The sequence below is a fragment of the Rhincodon typus genome, chromosome 1 (assembly GCF_021869965.1).
Source record: "Rhincodon typus isolate 14 chromosome 1, sRhiTyp1.1, whole genome shotgun sequence".
Lineage (NCBI taxonomy): Eukaryota > Metazoa > Chordata > Chondrichthyes > Orectolobiformes > Rhincodontidae > Rhincodon > Rhincodon typus.
The window spans coordinates 23,013,835-23,030,083 of NC_063332.1; the positions used below are offsets into that span (position 1 = coordinate 23,013,835).

Here is a 16,249-nt window from a genome sequence, read left to right on the forward strand (position 1 = left end):
TGCTACTTGGCCTGCTGTGTTCATCCAGCCCTGCACCTTGTTGTCTCTGCAAAAAGATAGAGACTGATTAAGTAGAAAGGAAGTGCATATGATTGGAAAGTGTGAAATTCTTAGCTGAGCAAGAATGATTGAAAAGTGAATTTTTGAGATGAGTAAATGGAAGGATTCAGGTGTTGTTGAACACTAATCATGTGATGTTAATACAAGGAGTCCGCAATTTCCAAGCATCCGACCAACGAACGCGATCCCACACAGAAGTGCATTTTAAAAATCCAACATGTGAAAGTTTCCTCATGCTTACAAACAGCTATTTTATATAGTCCTGCACCATGTTGCAATTTGCTTGCAAAAATGAACTTGTGAACACACTCAAGGATGGCACTTGAACTGTCTGTACTTGAGATACATCGGGCAATGTTTATTTTTCTGTCTGGGCAACCAGAACAGACGGGCTTAGCCCTGAGCTTTACAGCCGACAGGTCAGAATTAAAAGGTTAGGGGAGTTATCATGCCCTTGAAGTGAAATGGAGCCCAATATCTCCTGACTCTATGAATATCTGTTTACATGATTGCTTCTGCCATGTGCTTTGGACCTGGTCTTGTGATTCAGATGTGCCATGTAATTCATTATCTTTTGTAATGTACGGTCTGTACGTTAGTATGGTAATTAGATAATTACTGTAACGTTTGCAACTTTTGACAAAGCCATCTGAAGAATGTGTTTCCTTGGTGCTGTGCTGCAAAGTCGACTTTGGTCATGCACTTGAAACCTGGTACAATGCTTTGAATCAACAATCATCTGACCTAGAGCTAAGAATGCAACTAACTATGCCAAGCTGAGATTTTATGATGCAGGAAAATCCATCAAGCAAAGGTGCATTGGATGGTTTTGGCAGAGAGGGGAAAATGAAAAGTCATGGATAATATTTGAAGGGGAGGGTACAGTTTCTTAAAAATATTAAAAATTTATCCCGAAGCAAATTTTAAACAAGTTCGTTTCAGTATCCTTGCCTCGCTGATGTGGAAATCCAACAATCACCTTTTGATAAATAAAAATGATCTTTTAAGTTACTAGTAAAACTTATTATCAATTTTTTAATGTAGAATTGTGTCTTGGGATTATTCTGTATTATAGGTGAAAATCTGTGTTCTGAGTTTGAGTGTAGGCCAGTGGGAATAGTCCCCTTCATCACTTTTACAAAATTTGACGGTCCAGGTAATTCAAACAGTCAAATTTAAAAAGCTTTAGAAATTCCATGTTGACGATGGGTTGGTCAAATGGACAGACCAGTGGCCGATGGTATTTAATACTGATGAGTGCAAGATGATGCAAATGGCAGGACATTGGGTATCTTAGAAGAACCAAGTGATCTTGGGGTTATTATTCACAGATCCCTGAACTTGGCGCAACATCTGAATAGGATAATTAAGATGGTATATGGGGCACTTCCTTTCATCACTCAAGTCAGAGTATAAAAGCGAGGTAATGTTGGAGTTCTACGAAGTGTTGGTCAGGCTACAACTGGAATACGGTGTGCTGTTCTGGTCACCTCACTATAGGAACAATGTGACAGCACTAGAAGGGGTACAGAGGAGGTTCACTAGGGTGTTGCATGAGATGGAGAAATTGAGCTATAAGGAGAGACTAGATGGACTTTGAATGTTTTTCTTTAGAGCAGAGAAGGCGGAGAGAGGACATAAGTGAAGTGTGTAAGAGGGCTGTGGACAGGGTGAATAGAGAGCCCATGTTCCCTTTGGTTGAGGAGGTCAATCATGAGAGGGCATAGTTTTAGTGTAAGGGGCTGGAGATTCAGAGGGGATTTGGGAAAAGACTTTTTCACTCAACGGTTGGTGGGAATCTGGAATGCACTGCCTGGCAGGGTAGTGGAGGCCGGAAACCTTACAACCTTGAAAAAATATTTGGATGAGTACTTCAAATATCATAACATTCAAGGATTTGGGACAAGAGCAGGAAAATGGGATTAGCACACTTTTAGTGGTAGTTATTGTCAGTACAGACTCGATGAGCTGAAGGGCCTTTTCTGCACTGTATGAATCTGTGACAAGAATGCTTTATTTTACAAATGTTGACACAATTGATGGATTTGTATATCCTCGTTTGTATGCATACGTCATTGCTAAAATTAACATTTCTAGTTAAAAGTAACTCTTAAAGATGCACAGTCTTGGTATGCTTGAATTAGGAGAGGTGGTATTTAGTTAAACTGTGGCTGTAATACATTATTGGAGGGAAAAAATCCGCTTGTAGTTCGATATAGATACTCTAACATCATACCAACCTGATAATATTACTTTGATGGAATCAGATTTCCTGTTAGACAGGCCATCTGCTCAGCGTTCTGCATTCTGCAAATGTCGACATTAATGTTATTGATTATTCTTGTTCCATCTTCAGTGATTTTGATGGCATAAGCTGTATTTTTTTTAAATCATTATTTCAGATGAGAGAGCTGTTTACACATCACTTTTTATTAGGGATCTTGCCACAGTACTTTGTTCAAGGAGTGAATAGAAATTGCTGTCTTGAATAGTGTGAAGTGAGCGTTTCCACAGCTAGTAATCGTCGCAACTAGATATCAAGCTAGATTTGAAACGCCCCATGGAATATTTTATAACTCTGCTCGAAGGCAGATGAGACTTAAGCTCAGATCTTATGGCTTAGAGGTAGGGACATGACTACTATACCACAGGCTCCTTGCTGTTGGAAATCTGGTGTTTTAAGCAGCTAAAATTCACTTGGTGCTTTGGCTGCTAATGTCCGTTCCAATCCTGCCATTGTTTTTTTTTAGTGACTGTTTTGTACATTTTGGGTAATCGCTCCCCTAAAGCCAGTGATTTCCTTCATAAACCACACAGCATATGGTCTTTTGATGTCTGTGGACTCTGTGAGCTAGTGAGGTCCTGTTAGAAGATAATTGGAAGCTATAGACAACACTAAGTATGTATCTTCTTCGTTTGATGCAGGACTTGATGTTTTTGGTTCATGGAATAGGGCAGCCAAAAATTGAGAGTGCACAAAGCATTGTCACAACCTCTTTCTGTCCATCTGGTTTGGAGTAAGAGCATGCCTGGTGACATGGTCATAAAATTAAAATGGGTGTAACTTTAATCCACTGCATGTTAAACTCCACCATATTTTTCTATTGGTTTGTGAGAATGTGCATTACTACTTAAGACATTATTTATGCTTGCACATGCTATAACGTTATACAATATTGATCTTAACAGACACTGACCACCAGGCTAAACTTTGGTGACACTGAATTGATGCTGAGAGTGTCTTTCCCTTGCCAATTTAAGTCATGGGATATAAAGCTAGTGTTTTCATCTTCACTTAATGGGGTCTGAAATACATTTTTGGGCAGCAATTCATCAACTTGCTGCATTTGGAGACAGTACAGAGTTGTCACCTGAATGTCGTTTTGGCAACATCTGTTTTCCATTTGCTTAAGAAATTTATGCACTTCTGAAGTGACTAACTCAGGAGTTTCAGTTTTCAAAGGATTAAAGAATAACTGGTATTAGCTATGATTATAATAGCATGACTTATTTACTGCATTCATGATTTAAGTCAAAGTTTTTGTGAGCGTGACATTTAAAATATTTGAAGCAAATGAGGAATGTTTTTAAGTTGCTTAATCAAAAAGCAGACTTCATTGTTGTGACTATTTGTGTTAGTCATGTACAATATGGTCTATTTCTGGTCATGTTTATATGTATTTGAAGCATCTCAAATTGCTCAGTACAAAGAGGAAGTTGTGCAGGTGGGTGTTTTCATTGGAATATTTGACTCCAGTTTTCCATTTCGATATTTTTATCATTATGCATTTATGAGATGCCAGTGATGAAAAAACAAATGTTGTTTGGAAGCCATTTGTAGGGCATGAACATAAACAATGTTAATATTTCTCTAGATGTTTAATACATTTGATGCATTGAAGCCATTATTCACAATTGTCATCAAAAGATATTAATTACAATAATGTGTGTGACAGAATTAAATTGGGCCTGATGATATAAGTCCAAACTCTACATGTTTTCTCATATGGGCATTATATAAAAATCCCATGGTAATGTTGGTAATGTTTCAAAGAGTTGGAGAGTTGTCCCTGGTGTTCAAGCCAAGTATTTACTCCATGATAAAATCAGTTAAAACAGTTCATCCAGTCATTAATCATGTTGCTGTTTATGGGAGCTTGCTAAGCACAAATTGGCTGTTGTGGTTCCTATTTTACAGCATTTTAATGGATTCCATAAGTGTATGATTGGCTGTACAGCACTTTGATATCCTGAGGCTTTGAAAGGTGCTACATAATGGGGTGGCTCTGTGGTTAGCACTGCTGTCTCACAGCGCCAAAGACTTGGGTTCGATTCCACCCTCTGGCAACTGTCTGTGTGGAGTTTGCACATTCACCCCGTGTCTGCGTGGGTTTCCTCTGGGTGCTCCGGTTTCCTCCCACAGTCCAAAGATGTGCAGACTAGGTGGATTGGCCATGCTAAATTGCCGGTAATGTTCAGGGATGTGTAGATTAGGTGGGTTATAGGGGGATGGGTCTGAGTGGGATGTTCTGAGGGTCAGTGTGGACTTGCTGGGCTGAAGGACCTGTTTCCACACTGCAGAGGTTCTATGAAGATTTCTGTATGAAGATAATTGCAAAACTCTTTCTTTCTTTCATGTTGTTCTCTTTACCATTTAATTTGAATGAATTGGTATAGAGATTAAAGTAATGTTGGTTGAATGCATTAACAGATTATCATCAGAGTGTAGCGCTACTTCAGTTTCTTCCCTTCCAAAAATGAATTCCTAAACATTAGCAAAGAATTGGAGACGAGAGACAGTTTTCATTTGTTACAGCTTCTGTGAGATTCTACAGTTCAAATCAAATTCAAAACTGACTTCTACTCCAGGTGGGAATTGGCACTTACCATTCTTTCTTGTTTTGTCATTATTTAGCTAATATAGTTTTAAACCTGGATGTTCCAAGTTCCCCTCCAATTTGCATCCCATCCTGACGTTTTTATTCGTTCATGGGACATAGATATTGCTGGCTGGCCAGCATTTATTGCTCGTCCCTAGTTGCGACTCAAGGTGGTTTAGAGCTGCATTCTTGAACCCATGTGCTGTAGGTTGACCCACAATGCCCTTAGGGAGAGAATTCCATGACTTTTGCCCAGCGACAATGAAGGAATGGCGCTATATTTCCAAGTCAGGATGGTAAATGACTTGGAGGGGAAGTTGCAGATGGTGGTGTTCCCATGTATCTGTGCCCTTGTCCTTCTAAATGGAAGTGGTCATGTGTTTGGAAGTTGCTGTCTAAGGATCTTTGGTGAATTTTTTGCAGTTTTGATGGTGGTGTCTGGGACATTATCTCTCAGGTATGATTCCAAGAGTACATCAGGCTGTTCCTTGACAAGTCTGTGAGACAGCTCCCCTAATTTTGACACTCTCCCCCAAATTCCAGTAAGGAAAACTTTGTAGGGTCTGACAGGACTGTTTCTGCTGTCCTCTTTTCTTTAGGCAGAGAGATCGTACACACGGTGTGAGTGGAGTGTTGATGGTACGGAACGGCTGTACCCATGAACACGGCCTCAACCATGATCTTGGGTTCATGTCGTGCTACGTGTAACCCCACCATACTGTTCTGTATTTGTAAAGTCTTCCTTAGTGTTCTATTTTGACACCATCACCGTGATAACTTGCTCTACCTTAATTAGTTTGTACATTTTTGGATTACTTGTTACTTTGGTTTGACCCTTGGCATGTGACTCTTATACCTACCCTGTTATTCCAGCCACATGGTTTGTCTCCAGCAGCATCTTATTGTAATTTTTTGTAATTATCTCTCTGCCTCAATTAATTAGATAGAGGTCATCTCTTTCTTGCTATTCTGCTGTTGACATTTTACTTACATTGTCTGACACTTCTGATCACCTGCACAGTCTTGTTATTCAGCCCATCGACAGTCCACTCACACCATGTGTACAATCTTTTGATCTGTCTGCCTATAAATTCTGTGCCTGTCTGTTTCCCTTTACTTCACCTGACAAAGGAGCAGCAGTCTGAAAGCTTGTGATTTCAAATAAACTTGTTGGACTATAACCTGGTGTCGTGTGACTTCTAACCTTTTCCACCCTAGTCCAACACCGGCACCTCCATATCATGACCATGTACATAACATACTGCTGCAGGGCACCGACAAAGTTTCAGGATTCCAGTCATGCTTGACTGTAACTACTGGATTAACTCTACCTGCAGCTTGGAATTTGGACCAAATGCCTACGAAACAGCTGCAGATGATTCCACAGGAATGTACCTCTGCATCAGTGGCCTGCAAACTCAGGTCACCATTGATGTTACGATACATAACACAACAGATATTGACTGATCTAATCTATCTGGAAGTTTGTGGCTTCAAAATAGAAGGTATGCATTCATGATCTATTAAGCAGTGTACAGATCAGGAGGTGCATTCTGTACGTCTGTCCTGTGTCAGTAGCCTACATCATTAACTACTGCTCCATTTTTTTTTTAATCAATGCTTGAGCTTTGCTCTGATCTCAGGTATCCTGTTGATATTGATTGTAAGTGGGGTGACCATCTATATCCTCTGTTGTAAATGCTCTTCACTTTTGGAAGAGGTTTGCAAAACTGATTTGATGAGTTCTCAAGGTACTTCTGGTCTTAATTTGTACCGATGTACTTAATTTTTACCAAAATGTAAGCTGCTATTGATAGTTCATGAGGCAAGGATATGAAACCTTTTTTATAACTGTCACCCACCAATATAGTTTCATTAAATAACACTTTGGCTGTTTTTAGGAAGGATTAAGTACTTTTTATTGTGAATGTTTTGACCTGCTATGTTATACAGCCCTTGTTGCTTAAAAGAAATGGTTTTTTGAGACTAAGCTTCCAAAACTTATGTTCCTTGCTATAACCCAATAATAGCTACAACTTCTAATGAAAATTTGAATTTCTTGCATTATCTTGAGATGGGGAGATCTAGTTCCCAGTTGCCTTATGCAGCTGGTAATTAACAGGATTGCATGGGTTCTGTACATTTAGGTCAAGTGTATTTGGTTTGGAAAATATCAATAGAGCAAAAATATTGAGTGGCTCAGACTGTTATCATTTTCTGTAGAAGCCAGCTGGCAAGAATATCATGTACTTCCTTTAAGCCAGCAGCACAAATTGGCTTATCAGAGTTGTTTTTTGGTCAAACTTTGACAAACCATGCGAGAAGCAAAATGCAATCTGCAATTGAACTTGCCAATGCTGTTTCTCAAAACCAAAGGCTTTTACCCACCTGGGGCTGACCTGAATTCAACTGTATTCGTTGATCTTCTGATCTTCATCTGATTATCAAATGCTTTCCTGAATTGGAGTGAAGCGTTCAGGAATTGCAACTCTGATCATATTTGCCCATGCCACACTCTTCCACCTATTGCAATTCTAGCCCTGGTCTCTGATACAAATAAGCATATATCGTTCATTTCTTGAGCAAAGATTCCAACCTCAAACCGATGAATGTCAGACTTCAGAAGGTATCACAGACGTAACAAAATTATTCCTTTTTTAATTGTTGCATCTGTGTGAGCTGCTTTTCATCTCAGTCAAGCCCAAGTCCTCAGTGGCTGTTTCTTCTGAACCCATCTTAGTCATTTAAAACAACCTATGCAATTTGCAAGACTATAGTCATTTGCTTATTCCTGTTTCTTTGTAGCAAAGTGGCCAGCATTTGTTTCACTCTTTTCTCCATTGGGCTGCCTGACAGCTGAGTCCAATGCAGGAGTTAACCATTCCTTACCCCACTTAAATAGTTGCGTTGTTCAACATTTGCGTATTGCAGGCCCAAACAATTGCTGCAAAGCCATAATTTCTGTCAAATTCCTTTTCACGTTTTTTCTGCATGCCATCCTTTTGTGCAGAAGAATAGCAGTTCTTGATGGTACAGTGGCTCAGTGGTCAGCACTGCTGCCTCAATTCCACCGTTGGGTGACTGTGTGGAGTTTACACGTTCTCCCCGTGTCTGCGTGGGTTCCTCTGGGTGCTCCAGTTTCCTCCCACAGTCCAGAGTGTGCAGGTTCGGTGGATTGGCCATACTAAATTGCTCATAGCATTCAGGGATGTGCAGGGTTACAGGGATGGGGGAGGGGTGCTGCGTGGAATCTTCGTCAGAGGCTTGGTATGGATTTGATGGGCCAAATGGCCTGCTTCCACATTGTAGGCATTGTATTATTCTTGACTTGATACTTCAGGTCCACCAACAAGCCAGCTAGTTGGGAGTTAAACTGTTTTTTAAGATTGTATTTGTATTTGTATTTGTATTTGTATTTGTTTCCCTTGATTTTAACATGAAAGAATGACTTGAGCATCCTTTTTTGCCCATCGCAGACCTTAATTTATCCATTTTGATTGCTTGGGCCATTGTACTCACCAGACAGAGTAAGTAAACTACTGATTACATGGCATGACTAAACTGGGAAGAGTGTGCCAGTAATTGTACCCCATTGTTCCACAATCTGTCACAAAATGTATAAAATTCCAATTAGACCATCAAGGCGACCAATTTGCCTCCCTGACTGCTATTCAGGATAAGGACAATTCATTCTAAATTTTGTCATTAATAAATAGTTTTTTTACCCTTTATTTCATTCATGGGATGAGGGCGTCGCTGGCTCGGAAGCATTTATTGCCTATCCCTAATTGCCCACAGGGCAGTTAAGAGTCAACCACATTGCTGTGGGTCTGGAGTCACATGTAGGCCAGACCAGGTAAGGATGGCAGTTTCCTTTTCTAAAGGACATTCGTGAACCAGACGGGTTTTTTTCCGACAATCGACAATGGATTCATGGTCATCATTAGACTCTTACTTCCAGATATTTATTGAACTCAGACTCCACCGTCTGCTGTGGTGGGATTTGAACCCGGGTCCCCGGAATATTATCTGGGTTTATGGATTAACAGTCTAGCGATAATACCACTTAGCCATCGCCTTCCCTGTTATAACACACTTTCTAAAAAATAGCAAAGAGAAAGTATCACCAATCTTCTATTATGAAACTTAGACTATATGCCTTGAGAAACACCAAATACACCCTTTTACAGGGAAACGTAATAGTAATGACGTTGGACTAGTGTTCCAGAACATCAGGCTAATGTTATGGCCTAATGGTGGCCATGCAACCACTGCTGATTGTTGTCAAAACCCATCTGGTTCATGAATGCCCTTGAAGGAAGGAAAGTCTGCTGTCCTTACTTGGTCTTGCCATGAGACTAGCCAGCAGTACTCCCATCCCATAATGGTATTTTTTATAAAAACCCATTCACAATTAGGACGGATAGAAGACAGATGGCTTGTCACACATCATGGGGAAAAATATTCTGAAGATCAAAGTTGAGATCACCTTTTCTTTTAATTTCAGCAATGATGGCATGTTGTCTGTTGAGTGATAGTTGTTTTTCACTTCAGAAGTTGATCCAGGGGACCTATGCCTTTTGTTAGTTTTTTTTTATAGATTTCTTGTCTTTTCATTAACAAGGGACAAGAAAGAAATCTTTTCAATTTGGAGGCTCTGGATGCCTTGCGCTGGTTTTGTAACAAATTGCAGCACAGCCAATCACAGGGCTGTCGTCAGGCAGACTTTCCTTAATTCAGACATTCTTGATGCCACCCTCTCTCAAATATCCCCTTCAGTGCTTTGCAAAGTGACATTGTCTTGCACAGTCTAAAAATGTGTGTTGCTTATTTTTTTCTAAGTAACAAAACTATCCAGGTGTTTAAATAATATAGCAATCCAATTTTAATTTCAGTTTATAGTAAAAAAGAATTTGGAAACTTCAGGCATGCTTTGGGGATATTTCTAATGCTTTTCAATTATCCTTCTATGAATCTCCTGACGCAGCCAAATTCTGAGTAGAGCAACTGCTTCAGGAGTCTAGTATCTCAATGGACCAGATAGCTGCATTCTGTTCCTATATCTTAGGGCCAGGCATATGAACAACACACTGTACCACTGAAGCTGGTTTTGCAAGATTAAGACCTCAGTGTCAGCTTGGGAGAGGAAACTGTTGTTGCATCCCTTTCTTGTCACTGGATGTGAAGAATCTTTGAAAGGCTTAGTTAATGGTATCCCTCCAATGCTTTGAGATGTCTGCTATATATCCCTAAATCATACAGGAACATGAAGCATGAACACTGTTTCTCGCTCTGCAGATGCTGCCTGACCTGTTAAGTATTTCCACAATTTTCTTTTTTGTATTTGGGTCTGTATGATTGTTTTACTTGTGTCTGACTCAATAGTTTTCAGCAAAAGCAGTGACCAATCTTCGACCTATTGCTAATTGTAAATTTGAAACTAATATTTAAATGAATTTTTAAAAATCTATTGAAGGTTATGGGATAAGGATAGATATATGCAGTTGGGTCGCAGCCATTATCTCATTCAATGCAAGAATAAGCTTGAAGTGCTAAATGGTTTACTGCTGTCCCTATGCAGTTTGACAGTTGAAGTGATGGCTGAATACTAGAATAGCTTAATTTAATTTCTAATGATTTTGCATTTTTCTGTTCAAGATCAAAATTGCCTAAACTTGCACTCTTTAGAAATTGCAAACACACCGTGTTTCAAATGCAAACCAAGCAAGGCCTGTATATGTGCAATCTTGCGGCATCAAGTTAGAGGAGATTCATGCCGGAAAGTGTTTTTTTCCCCAATGCATGTTTTCAGATATCTAGATATATTTTACAACATTTTAAACATACAGCTGTTAAACAAATGGCCAATAATGTTTCATTTTAAACAGTTGTTGTTAACACTTGTATAAAGTGAGCGTTGGTATGTATTTCCTTTGCATATGTGGTTACCGTTATGATGTGGAGGTGCCGGTGTTGGCCTTGGGTAGACAAGATCAGAAATCACACGACACCAGGTTGTAGTCGTCCAGGTTTATTTGAAAACACACTGAAAGTTTGTGTTTTCAGATAAACCTATTGGACTATAACCTGGTATTGTGTAATTTCTGACCGTGGTTACAGTTAGACCTTGCCACATTTTCCAAGTTCTAAAAAATCTCTGCATTGCCTATGGTCATAATCATAAATTTTAGAATTTACACTTTAAGAATTTAAACTTCTTTTCTGTCATTTGAAAACACCATGCTAGACTGCAGTTCTGTGTACTTCAAACACAGTTTGTAAAAGAGCCTTTGGGATGACAGTTGTGGCATTCAAATCTGGGGTGAGCCCATTCTGTGCTTGGGTTTGGCTCATCCTGCTGCATTTTAATGGCCATTGTGCCTTTTTAATTGGAGGTGGAGAGAGTGGAATGTGGAACAGGTGCTGAAAGGGAGGGGAGATGGAGGAGAATCTTGGGCAGTGCTTCTAGGCACAAGCTGCCTCAACTAGAGATTGTCCCAGGTAGGCAAACAGGAGGCTGGAAGAATGCAGCAAGCAGGCAGCATCCGGAGGAATAGAGAAGTCAACGTTTCGGGTATTGCCCTTCTTTGGGACTGGATGTGGGGGTACAGGGAGCTGCAAATATCCCACCCATCTCTCGGCTCTCTTTCCAGCCCCACCTCCTCCCTTCCTTTCCACCTATTGACCCTCCCTTCCAGCTATCAACCAGATTCATCCCTCCCATCGACCAACCAGGTCGTACCTACTACCGATGTCTACCTATCACCACTATTCCGCTACGCCCCTTGCCCAACCCCTACCCTCCCCATTTTATCTGCAGCTCCCCCTAGCCCAAAGAAGGGTAACACCCAAAATGTTACCTTGGATTCCAGTACGTGCAGGCTTTTTTTGTCTCTAATATATTGCCCCACCTTCCAGCCCAACTATCCGCTCTTAGTGAGAGGCTTAGACAGTCAAGTGCTTCACTTGGTCCATTGGTTTGTAGGCTGTCTAACACCTTCATTATGCAAAGATATCTCTGGGAATGGGTCAGTGACAGGTAGGGTTCCGCTGCCTGGCATCCAATTTTACATGCTACCCTTTTGCCATCCATTGGGTGAGGACATATCTTTAAATTTTAGCCCTTTTACTTTTGTCTTGTGACATGAAGCCTTTGTGTGACACCTGACGACAGGGGCAAAGGGTATTAATCTTACCTTCATTAAGAAATGCAGTTCCAGTTAGAAACATTTAGTAACTTGCAGGACTGATATTTGCTAACCCAGCAGTGTGGCAAGACAGCATTTACTGACCAACTCTAAATTACCTCTAAAGTGATTATGAACTACCTTATCTGTGTTGTTCTTGTGGTGAACAAATTCTCACTGAGCTATAGGAAGATCCAGAATTTTGACAACCTTGAAGGAGCAGTGATATAATTCCAAATAGGGATAATGCACCTTGGTTGGAAGATTATCGCATCCCTTGTGCTTGTGTCCATTTCCTTCTTTGTGTGTTTGTAAGATGATGTTGATAAAGTTTTGGTGACTTGAGACACTTGCCTTGTAGATGGTATACCACATTGTAGTAATGATGGAAAGGGAAGTGGTGAATATTTAGGGTGGTAATGGGTGTTGATCAAACAAACTGCTTTATTTTGGAAAGTTTTGAGCTTCTTGATTTGTTGTTAGAACCACTGTTGGCAGGTGGGGAGCATTCCATCACACAAATGACTTGTTCTTAGGGGACAAAAACAAAGTTGCTGGAAAAGCTCAGCAGGTCTGGCAGCATCTGTGAAGGAAAAAAACAGAGTTAACGTTTCAGGTCCGGTGACCCTTCCTCAGACCCATTCTGAGGAAGGGTCACCGGACCCAAAACGTTAACTCTGTTTTTTCTCTTCGCAGATGCTGCCATGAGCTTTTCCAGCAACTTTGTTTTTGTTCCTGATTTACAGCATCCGCAGTTCTTTGGGGAGCAATGAAGCAATTTACTCACCAAACAATTTGCAGGCTCCCACCTGCTCTTGCAGCCACAATATTTAAGTAGTTGGTCCAGTTCAATTTCTGATCAGTGGTAATCACCAGAATGTTTGTTTGCCAGTGGGAGATTTTATAATGGTAATGCTAAGGTGAGATGGCTAGATTCATTCTTAATGGAGATGCCAATTTGTGAAGAGTCAGACAAAAGCAGATGCAAAGAACTCTTCTTGTTGATGGAAGAATTAAGAACAAGGTGCATGTTTAAGATCATGGCGCCATTAGAGATTCAGAGACCATGGTCCCTGCAGCTTGCTGGAGTGAGACTCTGACACTCTTCAGTGTTAAGGATTACACTGTGCAGGCCAAGATCAAGGACTATTTCGTGTTCAGGCTTGGGACCATTGAACACGCTGTTTCTGATATTTGATCTATTACCACGCAAACAGATGAGGCTGCTGAAGTCTTACTTACAAAGGAGCAGGGATCGCACAGTGGTCAATGCCAGGCATTCCTTCTCCTTATTCCATGCAGAGTGTGTGGCTACTGAGATCGACCGTTGGAATAATGAGAAAGAAAGTCTGGTATTGATCACTGCTCCATAGTAAGTATGACTTCAGCAGCCTCATCTGCTGACAGGTTATTTGGATTTCCCTGAATGCGGAGTATACCATTTCAGTTGGAGAGTTCATTTTTTCCTCCAAAGTATCTTAATAACGTCGTCCTCTGCCAATACCCAATGACTTGTTTGACAGTGTTGGAACCACTCAGTCTCCCAATTGCAGTTGAATAAGTCATTGACTTTTGGTCTTTTGTATTCGTGATGAGGAAAAACCCATTTTGAGTAGTGTGTCTGCAGGCTGTGAAATTCTTTGCTCGAGACTGAGTGTAATGGATTCAAACAGGGCATTCAAAAGGGAAAAAATCTGGAAATGAAACATTTGCAGGGAACAGGCCAGGGAACATTTGAGTGGAGAGCTGGTATATAGATATGATGGCTGAATGGCTTCTTTCTGTGCTGTAACAATTGTATGACTATCATTGCTTGACAGTTGGGTCCTAATATATTACGTTCTACTTATCAGCTGAAGCCTCAATAAGTTAGATGTTTTCCAAGCCTTACTGCATTGCATCATTATCTGTGAGATTACAAAAGATACTGAACACTGTGCTTTCATCCTAGAATCGTAGGCCATTTATCCCAACTCATCCATGTTGTCCAAGTTTCCTAATTTGAACTAGTCCCATTTGCCTGCATTTGGCTCATAGCCCTGTAAATCTTTCCTATCCACGTACCTGTCCAAATGACGTGATTGTACCCACCTCGATCACTTCCTCTGGCAGCTCATTCCAAAACTGCACTACCCTCTGCATGAAAAAGTTGTCCCTCAGGACTTTTTAAAATCTTTTTCCTCTCACCTTAAACCTATGCCCTCTAATTTTGGACTCCCCTACTGTGGGGCAAAGACAGGTTTATCCATGCCCTTCATAATTTTATAAACCACTACAAGGTCATTGAATTGTATGCAGTATTCTAAAAGTGGCCTTACCAATGTCTTGTGTAGCCCTAACATGATGTCCCATCTGCTGTACTCAATGCTGTGGCTGATGAGGATGAGCCTGCCAAATGTCGTCTTCACCACCCTGTCTACATGTGATGCCACTTTCAAGGAACTATATACCTGCATCTCTAGATTTCTCTATTTGACAACAGTCCCAGGGCCCTGCCATTAACTGTGTAAGTCTTGTCCTGATTTGTCTTATCAAAATGCAACACCTCGCATTTATCTGCATTAACCTCCATCTGTCATTCCTCGGCCCACTGGCCCAATTGATCAAGATCCTGTTGTACTCTTAGATAACCTTCTTCACTATCCATCCCCACTTCCGACTTCGTAATGCTGGCTAGATCTTTGCTGAAAATTATTCAGTTTTGAAACACTGACCTGAAGAACCCCTGGAACAGTGTCCTGGACATGAACTGAATTACCCTCTGACAATCACGAACCCCTTCCTTGTTGCTAGATATGGCTGCAGCCACTTACCAAGTTATTCAACTTGTTGCCCAATGAATTAATTTTTGGTTTCTTCGTGCCACATTGTTGAGGACATCCTTGCTTCCTTTCTAGCATTGCACTCTACAGTCCACTTTGGAGCAAGGCTGTGACAAGGTTTGAAGCTCATGGTGGAACCCAAACTTATCGGAGGTGACTAAGTTATTTATAAGCGTCTTTTTAATAGACGAATGACCCCTTTCAGCACTTTGCTGATGATCTGGTATTTGAGCACAGACCGTGTTGGTATTTTTTTGGTGTTGGTGCTGTACTTAACAGCAACTTGGCTAAAGATGTTGACGGCTCTTCAGTACATGATCAGCACTGCAACAAGGATTTTCTTTGGTTCCATAATATAGAACATAGAACAGTACAGCCCAGTACAGGCCCTTTCGCCGACGATGTTGTGCCGACCTATTATCCTATTAAGAATAATCTACCCTGCATAGCCTACATTTTACTATCCTCCATGTGCCTATCCAAGAGTCGCTTAAAAGTCTCCAAAGTATCTGACTCCACTACCACTACCGGCAGCGCATTCCACACGTCTGTGTGTGAAGAACTTACCTCTGACATCTCCCCTATACCTTCCTTCAATCACCTTAAAATTATGCCCCCTCGTAATAGTCATTTCTGCCCTGGGAATAAAGTCTCTGACTATCCACTCTACCTATGCCTCTCATCATCTTGTAAACCTCTACCAAGTCACCTGTCATCCTTCTTTGCTGCAATGAAAAAAACCCTAGCTCCCTCAACCTTTCCTCATAAAACCTGCCCTCCAGTCCAGGCAGCATCCTGGTAAATCTCCTCTGCACCCTCTCTTAAAGTTTCCACATCTTTCGTATAATGAGGTGACTAGAACTGAATACAATATTCCAAGTGTGGTCTAACCAGAGTTTAATAGAGCTGCAGCATAACCTCGCGGCTCTTAAACTCAATTCCCCTGCCAATGAAAGCCAACACACCATACGCCTTCTTTACAACCCTATCAATTTGGGTAGTAACTTTGAGGGATCTATGGACGTGGACCCCAAGATCCCTTTGTTCCTCCACACTGCTGAGAATCCTGCCATTAACCCTGTATTCTGCATTCAAATTCCACCTTCCAAAATGAATCACTTCACACTTTTCTGGGTTGAATCCATCTACCACTTCTTTGCCCCACTCTGCATCCTGTCAATGTCCTATTGCAACCTACAACAGCCCTCCACGCTGTCCACAACTCCACCAACCTTCGTGTCATCAGCAAACTTACTAACCCATCCTTCCACTTCTTCATCCAAGTCATTTATAAAGATCA

The 16,249-nt window shown here is 40.9% G+C and overlaps 1 protein-coding gene across 9 annotated transcripts in view; it reads right to left on the bottom strand.

The window, feature by feature from the left end:
* Positions 1 to 16,249, bottom strand: part of ctbp1 (C-terminal binding protein 1) — a 326,742-nt gene that overhangs the window by 75,760 nt on the left and 234,733 nt on the right. The gene's annotated exons all lie outside the window — the stretch shown is intronic.